Source organism: Pogoniulus pusillus, chromosome 27 (genome assembly GCF_015220805.1).
Source record: "Pogoniulus pusillus isolate bPogPus1 chromosome 27, bPogPus1.pri, whole genome shotgun sequence".
Classification (NCBI taxonomy): domain Eukaryota; kingdom Metazoa; phylum Chordata; class Aves; order Piciformes; family Lybiidae; genus Pogoniulus; species Pogoniulus pusillus.
In genome coordinates, this window is record NC_087290.1 from 9,495,970 (window position 1) to 9,512,509 (window position 16,540).

Sequence of the window (16,540 nt, forward strand, 5' to 3'; positions counted from 1 at the left end):
TTTCTACCAAAGAGGTCTACTCAACTTCTTAGTCTCTGTGTCTACAATACACAAACATGTCCCAAAAGATTTTATGTAGTCGACACCAAAATATAAACTCCAGAACTAGAATTCTCACAGTTCAGAGATGCTTTCAGTCAGGCCAAAACATTCAAAGCTTCACTTGCAGAGGAAATTAATTTTACAGTAGCAAGGTAGCCAAGTGGAGTGGAAAAGAATCCTAAGCTGTTGTTATCTGCTGTCACCCTCTTCTCTGCTCTTGACTAGAGAGGGAGAAATGAAAATGCTGCTTGGACTAAAAAAAAACAAACATCAATCAATTCAGTATCTTCCTTACCTCTTGCACCTTCACTTTTCCTCTGTAAAAACAAACACTGGAAAGGCAGCAGACACTGAGAACTCTTAAGAATCATTTTCAAAACAATGTATGGTTAGAAGACTGGAGACAATATATTCCTTAGAGGAAGTTTCATGTTAAGCTCATCAAATAACCTCAGTTAGAAGCCCTTGCATACAACCTTAGACTTTCAGGACCCCTAGATGATAGTTAAAGAAAGGAATTCCATAAACCCTTCCTTCAATGAAGTGGTTTGTTTGTGGTCATTCATGTGTGTTGACCACAAAGAAGATTGCACAGGGAAGCCAGCAGTTACATGGTAATGGTATAGCACAGCACCAAGGAACACGACTGAAATATTCACAGCACACCACTTCAAGCTCTCCAAACCATCCCAGGCTCGTTTAGCAAACTGTTCCCAAAGTCACTTAAGATTCGGGAAGCATTTTTATGCCCTGAAAGTAGCATCAGCACAATTCCCTTAATGATTTCCCCCAAGAGCAGGTATAATTTCTTACTTACCAGTCACGTAACAGAATCTGAGAGAGCAATGTCAAAGTATAGCACAAGCAAGCAAACCCCAAGCAAAATACTCAGGAAAGCAAAGAAAAAAAAATTTCAGAAGCTCTGGGTGCCAAGTCCACCTTTAGATTTTTAAGCCATCATGGCTCTCAGAATCCTGCAGCTTCTTTCTCTAGTTCTCTCCCCCTATTTGTTATACAGGAAAAAATAAAAAGGCTGAGAGAATAACTAATTTTTATTCATCTCCACAAAAACAAACAAAGCAAGCAGAAAGTCACCTGAAAGAAAGCACCTGGGATGCAAAACGGCTAACAAGACTTAGTGAAGTCTGTCTCCATGCTAAGCAGCTTGACAAGTGGCATGACAGGAAAGAGTTGGACAAAATTAAGAAGAGGATGTAGACGTGCAAACAACATTCCCTTACAGGTCACACCGCAGGAACTACAGGGATGTTATTCACCCACCTGCATTCCCAGGAGCCTACATTTTGTTTTGTTTTAAATCTAAAGCTCTGCAAACTGCAAACCCCCAATTACCTTCACGGCCACAGACCTACCTATACCACAGAGAGAGCAAATGACCTGGATTTGCATTCTGAGCGGTCCAACTGTTACCACCATGCTCCCAATCATGCAAGAATACACAGTATTCGATAAGTACTACAACACTTACTGGTGAAGAACGATTCCACAGAGGAAATTGAACACATAGGCTTCTAGCTCTTTAAACATAAACTAAAACAGAGGGGAAAAAAGTCAGCAGCACTCGAAGAGCTGATGAACTACAGCTCTGTGAACTTCTCTGTGTGCTGGGTCTCCCGTGAGGGATTTCAGCATCCCCTGACTCAACTAAGTACTTCCAAAAATCAAACCGCTTAATAATCCTGAAAAGAGAAAGACCTACAAAAAACTGTACACCAGACTCAAGGTATCAAATGGTTTCTTCCAGGAATATTACAAACAAACCCACTTCCAGCTAACAGACATGCTGCTTACTGCTCCAACTCGTCGCTAGAACTCTTCCACACGCTGTGCCTGCTGCTGTCTCCAGCTCTCGCTGTTCCTCCCCTCCCCACGGCGGGCATTTCCAGCCGCGCAGCGCCCGCAGCCAGCCGCCCTCGGCGCATCTCAGCTGCTGAACAAAGACAAGCGAAACGCTGGGTGCTCCTCACCCGGGTTAGCTCTCCCGGACGGAAACTTTCCCATTTACCCGGCTGGGATCCGCCTCGCACACCGTCACGGCACCAACGGGAAGCAGAGAGCTGGCAGTGCCGCGCATCCTCGGGTGTTCCCGGCTGTGGCTCCGGGACCCGCGGCGATGGCCGCAAAGCGGAGTGCCCCGGCCAGCGCGGTACTGTACAGCGCTCCCGGCCGTTATCAACGCCTAAAGGGCAACGCGGACCTGCTCCCAACCGCCGCCTCAGGCCGCGGCCGACCCTAGACCTCGCCGACAAAGGCAACAGCTCTAGCAGGACCGGAGCCACCCGAGGGCGGGGCGCGGCAGGGCAGGGCGGAGAGGGGCACGGCAGCTGCCGGCGGGGCACCACAGGCAGCCAGAAGGATGAAGGGAACGGCCGCGCCCCGCTCCGCCCCACCGCATCCTCTGATTTCAGGTACGCGGCGGGCAGCGGCTCCTCACCTGCGCTGCTGCCACCGCCCCCGCGTCGCGGCGGCCGCTGCCAAGGCTGAGCTAGAGCTGCGCAGCAGCACTGCAGCCCCTCCTCCGCCGCGGCTCCCCTCAGGCACCATCGCAGTGAGCTGGGGCTGGGACCGGGACCGGGACCGGGGCCGCCCGCACCGCCTCCTCCCAGCCGCGCGGCTGCGGCTGCCATGGAAATCACAACCACTCCCCGATTGGCCAAGAGCCTCGATGTGTCGCGGGACGCGGTTGGGCCGGCGCTGCGGATTGACATGGGGGGGGCGGTACCTGGGGCTGGGGCTACAGTTGGGCGGGGCCATTAACCCCTGTGGGGGAGGCGGGAAACATCTGGCGCAGGCAGCTGGAACGGGCGGGGGCACAGCTGGGCGGGGGCGCCACGTGAGCGCCTGGAGCAGCGTGTCCTGAACAGCTGTGCCAGGCAGATGTGGTGGCTGGGAACAGCTGGGTTTATCACGGGTCGCCCCAGTCCTACCTGGCACTGCTAACACAGGAGCAGCTGGAACAGCTGGAATGTTACAACAAGAAGTCTTTCTCACATGCTCCTCCCTCAGCTTTGGTTCCAGAGGTAGGTCTTCCAGGTGACACCGTCCAAAGCACGCAGTCCCCGTGTCTCCTGCAAAAGGGCATTGATTAACTGTCACAGACTCCGCGCCATCAGAGTTGGAGGGGGCTTGGCTGGCTGAAAACAGCAGGGCTGGGTGACAGCGACAGCTGCATGACACTGGTATAAAGGTGATGGAAATCATCACGTGGGAGAACATCCCCTTCTAATCCTCAAAGCCCTGAAGTGAAGTTTGACGCAGTGTCCTGTCTCCCAGAGAGACAGTACAGCTCCTGCGTGGCTGGGAGATAACCAGCTGGGCTTTGCCGTCATCCCAGCCTCCAAAGACGCAGAGCTGATGGTGACAGCATCAGGATGAGAGAATTAACCACGGCCCATTACCCCACGTCTCACAGCCCTCACAAAACACCTGCCATAAAGCCCTGATGAGTCTATCAGGACATGGTTTGCACCAACACCTACGAGCCAACACTTGCTGCCAGCACTGCCCAGAGATCTGACAGGGATGACAGCTTGTCCTGCCTCCCGCTTCACCCAGGTGATGAGCAGCACTGCTGCTGAGAGGGGTGCTGCTGAGTGGTGCAGCTCACCTGTGGCTTATTTGCCAAGAGAATTAAGTGACCTGAGCTAGATTGTACGGTCCTGCTTTGGCAGGGGAGTTGGACTCTATCTCTTTGGGTCCCTTCCGACTCCTAACATCCTGTGACAGCAGCCGTGTGACCAGATCCAAATGTTTAGGACAGTGACAAGTGCACTGGTGAGAACACATCTGGAGTACTGTGTACAGTTCAAGTGAGACAGAAATACTGAAGAGATCCACCCTTGTAGCCTTCCAGCGGACTAAGAGACTGGAATAGCTGTCTTATGAAGAAAGGCTGAGAGCCCTGGGGCTGTCCAGCCCAGGTAAGAGAAGGCTAAGAAACCTTAATGTTTATAAATATCTGAAGGGTGGGTGTCCAGAAGAAGGGACCAGTCTTTTCAGTGGTGTCCTGTGACAGGGCAAGAGGCAAACTGGAATGTAAGAATTTCCACCTCAGCATCAGGAAAAAACTTCTTTCCTGTGAGGGTGCTTGGGCCCAGCAGCAGGCTGCCCAGAGGGGTTGTGGATTCTCCTTCTCTAGAGCCTTTAGAACCCCATTCTGGACAGGTTTCTGTGTAGCCTGCCCTAAGTGATCCTGCTTTGGTAGAGGAGTTGAACGAGATGATGTCCAGAAGTCACTTCCAACCCCTACCATTCTGATTCTATGATGGGAAATTCTCTGCCCTGTGAGAATAGCTGGACTTGATCTTGGGAGGTTTTTTCCATCCTTAACGATTCTGTGACTGAGTTTCAAGAGTACCTAACACCCCTAAGGCTGTGCTCAGGGAGCTGCTAGGAGCACAGAGAAACCAGCAACTGCTTGCAGGTGAGACAGTTCTCTTCACATTTCTTTCCTCTGACAGCTATTGACAGGGAACAATTGCCACTGGCTCCCCAGTGCTGCTGGCTTTGAACTAACGATTTAAAGATGAAAGAGCCTGTGTCTGTTTCCAGTAAGTTTGCCTCAATCCATTAACCAGCACTTTGCAGATCCCTTTATTGGTTTTTCTTTTATGGCTTTAGCTGTGACTCACATAGATAGTCCCTTTTAAAAGCTTCCAGTCCGTGGCAATCAAACTGTACCTCTGGGGGGAGGGAACTGCTGTTCTCCAAGGGAAAGAGGGAAAAGCACAACACTGCTATATGGAAGTCCCACACTGAGCCCTTCTTTAATCAGCACTTCTCCAGGAGCCATGGATCACACAACCTATCAAGTACTGCATCACAGACAGAGCCTCACTCCCATCCCTGAAGCTGCCATTGCTGGTGGATAAACACCACAAGAAGTGACAGCAGTTAACTGCTCATTAGTTGACAGCTGCGTTGGATGCTACTTGGTGGCTTCTTCCTGTTTTGTTCTTTAGATCTCAGCAGTAATTCCTCCTCACCGGGATCTCAGCCTCATGCATGAGATAAAGGATGAGCCCAGGTCTAAAGCTGCAGCTCAGAGGGGGAACAAAACTGGTACTGCAGGACCACAACCCAAGGTTTGCTGAATTCTGAGAGAAACAGGAGCAGGTTGTGGTGGCTATGCCAGATTTGTGCCCAGGATTCCCTCTGCAGTGGTGTGGCTTTTGGTTGTTCCTATATTCTAAGGTCTAGAAGTGCTACACCACATCTGTGACCACCAGTGGGAGGAGGAAGAGCAGCCCCGAGTCCTGGTGCTATTCAGAAGCCTATATAAAACTTTTCTTCCCTGTTATTTCTGAACATCAGTCACAACATACCCCAAACTTCTTCTCCAGATCACTGTTATGGCAGAGGCCAGCTGGATATCATCGCTGGGAGAGACTGAGCCCCATGGCTGTATCATGTGTCCAGGACACACCAGGGACCTGGAGGAGCCAGGAGCCATCCTGCACAACCTCAGACAACGTGGACTGTCACAGCTCCAGCAGCAGTGCCAGATTTGCTGCCTTACACTCGTGCCTGCCCAGTGAGCAGCATCTTTCCTACCACATCATACAAGCTGCTGGGCCAGCATGTGAGCAAGCCAAGTCCCCAGTGAAGCTGCCCTGCCCTCTGCTAGCTGGAGGGTCTGTCACATTCAGAGACAAAAATGGTTCTTTTATTTCCTCTTCTCTGGACTTCCCACACAAAGTTTTTTCCTGACAACATCTCCACTCCAAAAAAGTCTTCCTGAATTCAACTCCAGCCTGCTGTTCAAAAGCAAGAGAAAACTTGCTAGTCCATATATCTTGGCCCTCATCCAGGAGTATTTACCTTAATTCCCAATCCTAAAAATGCAAAGAATCTCTCTTTGACTTTGCCCAGCTCACTCCTGCAGCCTGGAGCAAGAAGAGCTGAGCTTGCTGGCTTAGGCACGTTTCTGCCAGAGCTGTTAAATGTTATTTTTCTTCGAGTGCCTCAGCAGCAATTGCACAACACTCGGGAGGATCCCTCCTTCCCAAGGGGCAGATGGAGGAGGGTTGGTTCTTGTGGCTTTCATCCATCCCCACACTTACTAAAGGCAATTTGGAAATCCAAGGAGGTGAGAGGCTCAGCTGTTCCTTCTGCCCTGAAAAAATCTCCGTTACCTCTGTTGCAGAGGGCTGTCTATAGAGAGAGCAATCAGGGAGGGAACTGAGGAATTTGGAATATACTAATATGATAAAGCACAAAGAAGCTTGATTGGATTTCAGTTTGTCCTGGGAAATTCATTTGACTTTTAGGTAGAAGTAATTCCAAAATCCCAAGCCTTGGGTCTGCCTGTGCTGTCTGTGCCCAGGGCAGCACTGGGCATCCTCCCTCCTCAGGCAGCTCCACTGAAACGCTCCATTGGCTCTGTGTCCAAGACATGCTTAAGTCAGCTCTGCTATCTCTGCCTTTATGAACATGACCAAACTGCCCTCTGACCAGGGGACAAAGGGGACTTAATCATCCCACTCACAAAGTAAACTGCTGAGCACAATTTTCAAGCTGCCATGGGCACCTTGACCAGGGGAGAAGCATGGGGCAGCATCCCTCTCCAGCTCTCTTGTTCTTGGGCTGCAAGTTGGTCTCTTATTTCCCCAATCCCAGCAGAACCACGTTCCATCACCAGGAAAGGATGGCTTTTCTACTGCAGGCACCATTTCTGGATGGTTTAAGCCAAGATCAAAGTCAGGAGAACATGGACTTGTCTTTAGGTAGCTACAACCTGACCTGAACCTGCCTGGGGTCATTTCTGCTCCAAGCCCACAAAGCTGTCTGTGATTAACAGCTCCCTGCTCCCCCACTTCTGAGTTTGTGTCTACTGCTTTATATATGTGACAGCTGAGAATTGATCTTTCCACGTGCCTGGGGAAATAATTACAGGGCAAGGAACATCTCCATGCAGTCCTCATTCCCCTCCTCACAGGCATTTTAGGCATTAGATGTATTTATTTCAGGGGGATATTTTTTCCCCAGCTGTTGGAACCCCTGGAAGTGCCAAGTCCTCAGGTTTTGCAGTTGGTGAGCAGTCTTGGCCAGGCAGTAAATGTAGAAGTAGCTGGTTTTCCAGTCAAAGTGCAGGGGTGAGGAGTCTCCTCCTTTACATTTGCAGGCATCTTCCCATGTTCTTGGCTGGCAGACAGCTGCCTATGTGGCACAACAAACGTGTGCAGGCAGAGCGCTCAGCTCCAGCACAGGAACATCCAAGAAGCCACTCTCTAATTCCTTCCCTTCTTCTAGGTTTCCCTAAAAATAAAGCTAAACCCTCACCAACATCACAGAAATTGGCTAAGCTGGAGCTCTCCTGAAGCCTCACACGAACATTACCACACTGCTGAAGGTCTGCTCTGAGCAATGTGTGATGCTCTCAGCTGTGTTTGCTGAGCTCCTTGCACGGCTGCTCACAGAGCCATGGAGCACAGTGCTGGGCTTCCACCCACCAGTGAGGAGTGGTGCTCCTCGGAGAGCCCTGCTGCACCCACACAGCACATCCACGGTGTCTGCCTGGGAAAGCACCAGCACACCAGCCCTTGCTGGAGGAGAATTAAGCTGTTTCCTTTAGGAGAGGCCATGGAGATGCCGAGAGGAGTGGAACATCTCTTTTAGGAGAGGCTGAGAGACCTGTGACTCTTTAGCCTGGAAAAGAAGACTAAGAGGTCTTGTCCAATCTCCATTCTGTGATTCTGTGACTTGTCCTATGAAGTTTAAATGCCTGGAAATGCCCAGGTTTGCAGGATCAAGTCCTGATGTAAAGCAGTAGCACACGTGGAGGCCACTAATGAGCTAAATATCCATTGGCTTATTAAGAAATTATCTCCTGTGTCTCTGAAAAATAGCATAAGGATGTGAAAGAGCAGCTCACAACCCCCAAAATCCTCTGCCAGAGACACAGAGCTCTGCTCCCATGGAATCAAAAGCCCCTCTGGTTGGGACAGTGGCAATGAGACATCAGTGAAACCACCTCAGCTGCACACCCTGTGCCCGGGCACTTGGCTATGGTTCATGCAATGAGTTTCTGCAGGGCAGGACAGCCAGCTTGGCTGCTCTTGCAGGACTTGGCTCCTGCAACCACAGCAGTTCCAAATCCAAAAATATCCCATGCTCTGCCCGTGCTGGCATCCCTGCTATGCGTCTGGCGCGGGTGTTTTGAAAGCAGGGGCTGTACAAGTGCCCAGCAGGGCTGTCACTTGTCCCTTCTTAGCTTGCCAGGAGCTACAGAAATGCAAACTTCAAAATGACATAAAGCTCTGGGAGAAGACCATTCATCATAGAACCATTTTGGTTGGAAAAGACTCTCAGATCAGCAAGTGCAACCAGCAACCCAACACCATCATGCTCACTAAAGCATGTCCCAGAGTGCCATGTCCACACATTTTCTGAACACCCCCAGGGACAGTGACTCCACCACCTCCCTGGGCAGCCTGTTCCAATCCCTGACCACTCTTGCAAAGAAAATTTTCCTAATATCCAACCTAAACCTCCCCTGGCACAATTTCAGGCCATTTCCTCTTGTCCTATTACTTGTTCCCTGGGAGAAGAGACCAACCCCTACCACGCTCCAACCTCCTTTCAGGGAGCTGTAGATAGCAACGAGGTCTCCCCTCAGCCTCCTTTTCTGCAGACTAAACACTCCCAGGTCCCTCAGCTGCTCCTCAGCAGCCCTGTTCTCCAGACCCTTCACCAGCTTTGCTGACCTTCTCTGGACACACTGCAGGCCCTCAATATCCTTCTTGCAGCAAGGGGCTGTTAATGGAATCAGACACAAGGCAGCTTTCAAGTGCTGTTAAAAATTACACTATTAAAGATGAGACAAGACAGAACTTAAATCCCATCCCCACCATAGTATCTCACTCCAAGCTTGCTGTATTTTCATTGTCTCCTGCCTCCTTTATGGTTGAGTTCAATTTGTCAGCTAAAAGAAACTTAAACCCCAGTTGAATCTCTATGGGGGCTGCCAGGCAGCCCCACTGCTCTCAGGCTGATCACCATTAAGCATCAGTTTAGGAACTGGAATTTGACATCTTTCCTGGAGGAAGATGAGGAGGGTGATCTGATGCCCTAAAAGTAAATAACTAATAAAAGCACGTTGCTTTTGGGCCCAGGCTTATTTGCTGGATCCAGCACCCCACTCTGGCACTAGTTTTCCCTCTTGGCAATGGCTGAACAGCTCAGCTTAGGGTGTTGCTTGGAAACCCCTGAGTTAGACCCATTTTGTTTTACTCCCAAGGCCATAGCTTCAGGTCTTGAGTGAAGCACAGCGATGTGAAAGTCTGAGCCCCAGGTCAAAGTCTGGGAGAAGAGTAAACAGGGGAGGGAGAAGTGGTGCCTTCTGCAGAGCCCTCTCCCTTCATTTGGTTTCCATCAATCATTTATTTTTATGGTGGCCTTTCAAAATGTGTGGGAATGTGGCATTGCAGGCTTCCCCTGAGCTCACTGAGACACTGCTGGGTTTGACACAAGAAGGGAAATAACCTGGACTGAAAACACAGCAGGCACCTTCACCCAAGTAACTAGTCATAGAAGGAGAGGAAATGGCCTCAAGTTGGAGCAGGGGAGGTTTAGGTCGGATATTAGGAAAAAATCCTTCTCTCCAAGAGTGGTTAGGCACTGGAAGAGGCTGCCCAGGGAGGTGGTGGAGTCACCACCCCTCGAGGTGTTCAAGAAACCTGCGGACATGGCGCTTCAGGACATCATTTAGTGGCCATGGTGGTGCTGGACTGAAATGATTCTCTGATTCCATGAGAAGTGATGAGAGTGGTGAGACTCAAGCAAAGAACCTGAGGGTATGAAGATATCTGAAATCTGCACCCTCCCTAAACCTGGCCTCTAGGAAACAATAAATTCATTGTAGACAAGCAAGGAAATCCAGACCTCCTCTCTTCCCATCCTTGTCTCTAACCACCGGATGACAACCCCCACAACTATAAACCAGATGCTAAATTAAAAAAGCAGCACAGAGCAGAATAAAATGGACCAAGGAAAACATCCTCTGAAGCTCTGCCCCTTTATGTGAGACACCTGGGGTGTAGAGATAGGCAATTTTTGTTTTTAACTTTCATAAACACAGAATTGCCCCAGCAGAGACAAATAATGACCCCACCTTCCTGCAACTGCACTTTGAAAACCATCAGTGAAGCAATTTTCCAGACTCTGGTGGAGAAAGAGGGAACAGAAATAGCAAAATCAGGACTTGCCTAACCCATCCTGCTTCCAACACTCCCTGCTCAGCTTCTCCCTTATCTCCAGACACACACAGAACGATATTCAGGGAACACTGAACACCATTTGATCTCTTGCCACAGGAACCTGCTGGATTCTGCAGGTGTGTTCCCTAACACTCCCTTCTGCACATGCTCCACCTTCAGTCCAGCAAAAATAAAGGAAAAATGAGACTTTCCCTGCCAGAAGCAGCCCAGAAAGGGCAGAACTCTCCAGCCAACCTGCTGCTGAGCTTGTGAAATGAAGTAAGATTTCTTCACTCCTCTGGACAGCAAGAAGCTTTTGCCCTAAGATCAGGGCTTTTGATTCCAAATCCTCTGCATTCCTTCAGGCACACTGACCCAAGTCAGATGGAATGCAGTTGGTTTGAGGCATCTTTAAAGACCATTTAGTCCAACACCCCTGCAGTCAGCAGGGACATCCTCCAATAGATCAGATTGCTCAAAGTCCCAAACAATCTGACCTGGAATGTTTCCAGGGATGGGGCATCCACCACCTTTCTGGGCAACCTGGGCCATGATCTCACCACTCTTAGCATGAAAAATGTCTTCCTCTGTCCAGTCTGAATCTCCCTCTCTAAGTTTCAAACCACCACCCCTTGTCTTGTCACAACAGACCCTGCTAAAATCTCTGTCCCAAGTTTTCTGACCAGATCCCTTAAATACTAAAAGACCACAAGAAGGTCAATGTTCAATGACTCTATGTCCACACAGAGAGGTAGGTACACAGACAGACACAGTCAGTCAGTCGTTCTTCAGTGGCTCCCAGTGACAGGACAAGAGGTAACAGGCACAAACACGAACATAGAAGGTTCCATCTTAAGATGAGGAGGAAAATGTTTACTTTGAGGGTAGTAGACCATTGGAACAGGCTGCCCAGAGAAGTGGTGGAGTTTTCTACTCTGAAGTAACTCCAAACCTACCTGGATGCATTTCTGTGCAACTTGCTCTGGGTGAACCTGTTCTGGCAGGGGGGGCTTGGACTTGGTATCTCCAGAGTTTCCTTCCAGCCAATTATTCTGTGCTATCAATTTCTGTCCCAGTGTGTGGTTTTGGTGGGGTGCCCTTGGCTGGCTGCAGGGCCACACAGTCACTCTCTCACTCCTCTCTTCAACAAGGGAAGAATGCAAGATGGAAAACAAGAACACCTCATGGGTCAAGATAAAGGCAGGAGACAGCCCAGGGCCACCAAAGGACACTGGCTGGCAAAGCACCCAGCTGTGACACAGGGGCATGCAGCCCTTCCACCACCTGCACTGGCACACACTTTGAATTTCCAAAAATCAGCCAACAAGTGCCTTTAACCAGCAGATCACTGGAACAGACTGGCCAGAAGACAAGCACAGCAGTGCTGCTGGTCCTCCTCCAGTGACTAAGGCAATGTGACTATGTGAGCAACCCTCCCGAATGCGCTGGGGAAGCTGCCAGTGCCTGCCTTGGATTTCTCTTGCCTAAACTCCAGCCAGCTCCACACAACCTCAGCTTGGAAGCCACAAAACACGAGACAAACAACGTAAATCTACACGACCAGCAAAATCTAACAGGAATCAGGCTGTGCTCTGTATTTTCTGGGTGGGAGAGCAGCTGACCAGCACAGCCACGATCCCCTCCGAAATCCCCTGCACCCTTTTTGCTTATTGGCCAGCAGGGAAAAGGGAGCTGAAAGCTGATTTCATGTGACGTGGGGCTTGCTATAAATCAACTGTGTATGACTTAAAATTGGACAAAAGACAGGAAAGTCACAAAAAAGAGACAGATGAAGTATTATTAACCTAAAAGACTGTGGATGGAAAACAAGCAGCAGGATGACACTAGTGTCTGGATGCTGGGACTGAGAGCCGATCTGAGGGCTAGCAGCACGGCAGCAGCATGCATTGCTGCAGGAGGAAAGGTCTGCACCGTGCAGCTTCAAGTAAATGCACTTAACAGCTCTTTTGGAGCGTTTTAAGGAGGGCAACAAGGCTGGCAGAAAGCTGGGTGCCACTTCTCCCCCCCAGCAGCAATATTCAATCCCCAGCCACAGTCAGTACTGTGCTGGAGGGTCTCAGAAGTGCTCAGCAGCAGCGCTTGGTGCATCAGTCCCGTGGGGCTGTAAACCACACCAGGGATAAACCACACTGGTGGGAAGGCTGGGAGCAAAGTGTCGAGCTCGCAGGAGAACGGCACTTGGGACAGCTGCTAGGGTCAGCTCACAAACACTCAACTGATACAATCCCTTTCACATGCTGACCAAAGTCCACTGAAACCCATTTACATTCATTTGTCCCTCCCTGTCTATTCCCCTTCTAGAGCAGCTGCAAACCCCCTCACAGCATTCCCACAGGATAAAAACCATCACAGACTGCAAGCTCAGAGTTTCATCAAAACCAGCTACTGCCCCAGGTCCGACCCACCTCATGGAAGAGCATCCTGCTCCCCCCCCACCTGAGAGACAGAGCTCAGGGCAGCGCCGAGTTTCACCTTTTCAGACCGAAATAACGACTCTGGTCCCCATCAGCAGCACCCAGTGGCAGCGAGCCCCAGGTCCAGGCAGCCCCTGTCCTTCCCACCACAGCCACCGGCCACCAAAAAGGTTCAGCAGCCTTTGAAGAAGGAGTCAGCCCGCAGCTGGTGCTTGCTTGCAGGCAGAGCAGGAGGTTCTCGAGAGGCAGCTCAGGACACGCATCGGGTCTTTGGTGATCACTTCCCACCAGCTGCTCTTTCTTCCCCACCCGCTTTTATAGGAGCCTGATAGCTCCCATTGGCTCAAGGCACAATTAGAGTGACTACCATGACCCATTTAAATTGCATTAAATAATTTCTCAGTTCATTGTCCTGCAGAGCTCAGTTCCATAGAAGCATATTTTAATGATTAACTATTGGGCTCTGCTGAGGCTCCAGCAAAAAAACTACGGCAGAATCCGCAGCTTCCCTCTGTCCCTCCCTCCCCTCCTGCCAGCTCGCTGCTTCAGCACCTCTCACAATACTTATGGTTTTCTTCAGAGCCTCCACTCCTGGCCTGATACAACCAGCTCAGCTGGCACTGGAGGGAAGGCTCCAGCTCCTGGAACTGCAGAAAGGTCGGGGAAAACTCAAATTCAAAGTCCAAAAAGGAAGAAGCAGCACTTGGAGGTTAAATAATGAAGCAGCAGCACTTGTAGAGCCAGTGATAGGGTTTGGGGTGCACTGTGAGCTTTCTCAGTGCTTGGAGCACTAGAGCTGGAGTTCATGGCTGGACCTCACTGTCTATTGCCCTGATGAAACCCAGCAAGATGCTGTGAGCCGCAAAGTTACCTGGAATATAAGGCTGGGAGTTGGTGCAGAACCTGCCCCACACAGCTGATGCCAGCTGCAGTCCTTGACTCAGGCTCTTCTTCCCCCTAGGGCTCCATCAGCAGGGGATTCAGGGCTGGAAACACCTTCTGAGTCACTCCCAGCATCTGTGCACAAGGGAAATACACGAGTGAGCAGCAACTGCTCATTCTTCTGTGCACAGACCCCTGTCCAACCAGCCTCTGCACCTGCAGAGCAAAGCCTCACATCAGCCCTGCACAAACAACCCAGCAGGACAAACAGCAGTCACCAGAGTAACACTGGACATGGAGATGGGACAAGATGTTCAACACACTTTGTGCCACCAAACCTGGGACTTTCCAAGATGGTCCTGCTGCAGGCACCTGGCATGAATGGGAGAACCCCAGCACCACGCAGAGCTGAGCTACACCCGGATGCCCTCTAACAGCTTGCTGCATCAGGAGGAGGATTTTAGGGCTATTTCCAGTGCAACACCAGCAGCATTTGAGCTGCCTTTTTCAGCTGCTTCAGCCACTGAGATCTTACCTAAGATGGTGACACGTGGACATGAGAGCCTGTCCCACACGGCTGGGAAATAGGCAGCTCTCCATGAAGCCCACGCCTCGGGGCAGGCCACTGCACAGGAAAAAGGAAGATGTTTAAATTGGCCTGAAATGGGCTCGCTTCCACCCCCGGGCATTCATGGATGCTGTGGTGGAGGCAGCTGCAAGCAGTGTTTGGGGTTTGTAGGAACTTTGTTGGGCCATGAAGGAGCAAACCTGCTGGGAGGAAGCAGTTGGGGCCCATTAGGTTCTGAGTGGGTGTTTTAGAGCTTCCTATGCCCTCCTTCTCGGCCACCCTCCAGCTGCTTCACCCCGAGGAAGCCTTGAGTGCTGCTGTGCCGCAGTGCCTGGTGAGGGAGCTGGCGAATAACACTAAAGGGGAGGAGAAGAAAAAAAAGAAGAAAGCCTTTTCAGATTGATTTGAAGAGTGTGAAGCAATTGTGTCTTGAAATCATGTAGTGCTGCAAGTGGCGAGACTGGGAAGTGGCTGATCCAGAGCCAGACTGGGACTGGGGCTCAGGAAAGGCAAGCCTGGTGGTGGCACCATCAGCAGCACTGAACAAAGGACACCAGGTGCCCACTGCATCAGTATGGGGACTGCAATGCCACTTGCAGAGGCATCAAGATGCATGTCCTGGAGCCAACCAGCACATGAGGAACCACCCTGGCAGGAGGAATCACCCTGCTGCAGAAACACAAACATACCAGGTTCCCCAGGTGCTGCAGTAACCCAACAGTGATGGCAGCAGCAGAGAAGAACCCTGGCTCCAGCTGGCACCAATGGGTTGAGGTCACTCCCATTCCCCTTGTGCTGATATCCCAGGGTAAAGCTCCAGCTCACAATGGACAGAACCATGCTGTAGGCACATCTGGTTGGGAAGTGATGGACATCTGTGATTGTTTGGGTGAGAGGCTTTGCAAGAGAACAGCTGAGACTGGGGGGGATTTCCCCTTTTTCTTCCTATTCTTTTTTTTTAAATTTTATTTTTCCCTTCTTTTTCAAAAATAAACAATGACTTTTCTGCCTGACCTCACAAAAGAAAAGAACCAGGCAATTCCTGCCAGCTTTTCTCTAGCAGTCCAGCAGGAACTAAGCAGGAGCCTGGCAGGACCAAGGACTAATTGCATGTGGTGGGCTGGGGGGTGAAGCTGCCTGGCAGGACAAGGTCTGGGACTCACAAACAAGACCTTTAAACCCCAGCAGCACAGCCAGTCTGCATGCTTGGTGCCAAAGCTTGTCCAAGGTGGCTGAAAGCACTGGTGCCCAGGCACTGCCTCACCAGTGGCCTTCAGCACTGCTTGGGTCTTCCCATGAAGTGCCACCCATCTGTGTCCCCAGGTTGGATATGGCAGAGATGCTGATGAGAGCTGCTGGAAGGATGCTCTCTAAACCCCACTGGGCACTTGGCCCTGGTGGGACTGTTTGCAGCATCCCTGAGCCCTCCCTGCTGCTCCCTTCCCTGTTCACATCAGGTCCTTCCCGATGATTTTCTGGCATTCCCATCTCTTTTCAGATGTTCTCTCACCTCTCAGGCCAGCTTGATGTTAAAGTCTAACAGCACCTTAGCTACCTTTGTTGGTTGTTTATAAACACTGAAGTTGATAAAGTAAAGATGCTTAATGCAGAGGGAAATTAATTTAAGCAGCCTGAGCAGGGAGACTTGCTCAGGGCAAGCAAAAGTTCTTGGGACTTAACAAATGTTCCCCAAGTGCCTGCTGTGTTTCAGCTGGGCTTTGGCCACAGCTCTGACTTTTTTTCAGCACAAGCATTTCTTTTTGCTCAGTAAAAACTGCAGCAGGATTTCTTTCTGTGGGAACAGAAAATATTTTCTGTCAATGTTTTCAGCAGCTCCAACCTAAACAACACTGCCTTCGACTCCCTCCAGAATGCTGGCTGGATCCCAGGCTATGCCTCTGTAGCAGCTCTTTGGAAAGGAGGCTACCATGACCTTCCTCTCCCTGGGAAGGTCATAAACCATCAGTCACGGTTTTAAAAGGTACTTTGGGCTTCTTTAGGGAACTCCCTGAGCTCATCTGGAGGGTGTTGGGGGACTGGATACACCCAAGCTGCTGATTTTAAAGAGCTTTAGCATCCCAACGACAAACAGTTCAATGCCTGCCTGCTCCAGACCCTCTCCTCTTGCAGGATCTCATCAAGGAAAAGAGACCCCAGTCCCTGTCTCACAGTGCCATCAGGAGCACTGAGGCATCAAGTAGCTGGGGAGAGAGCAGAGTCCTTAGGGAAGGACCTCATTGCCCAGATGAAGGCATCATTCTCAGAGGCAAGACAGAGGCATGGTGCTCATTTTGCTGCTCACCACTCATTCATCTTATGGTGGCCTTCCAGTTGCCTGCTCCCTGCCCTGCTCTTCCCATGATCACCTCAATCACCTGCTCCAACCCCTCCCTGCT

General features: G+C 50.6%; 2 protein-coding genes across 14 annotated transcripts in view; both read right to left on the reverse strand.

Annotated features, from left to right (window-relative positions):
• TPST1 (tyrosylprotein sulfotransferase 1) overlaps positions 1 to 13,638 on the reverse strand; it is a 45,932-nt gene extending 32,294 nt beyond the window's left edge. For 4 of the 11 annotated variants that reach the window (XR_010307266.1, XR_010307263.1, XM_064165829.1 and 1 more), the window contains exon 1: positions 2,991 to 3,069. The gene's annotated coding sequence lies outside the window, so the exon portion shown is untranslated. The other 7 variants (XR_010307264.1, XR_010307272.1, XR_010307267.1 and 4 more) reach the window with 7 other exon arrangements.
• The window catches only part of CRCP (CGRP receptor component), a 49,338-nt gene that overhangs the window by 3,848 nt on the left and 28,950 nt on the right, over positions 1 to 16,540 (reverse strand). The window contains exon 7 of one of the 3 annotated variants that reach the window (XR_010307274.1): positions 14,420 to 14,500. The exons of the other annotated variants lie outside the window; for them this stretch is intronic. The gene's annotated coding sequence lies outside the window, so the exon portion shown is untranslated. Of the gene's footprint in view, positions 1 to 14,419; positions 14,501 to 16,540 lie in introns of those variants that run through there. 3 annotated transcript variants of the gene reach the window in all.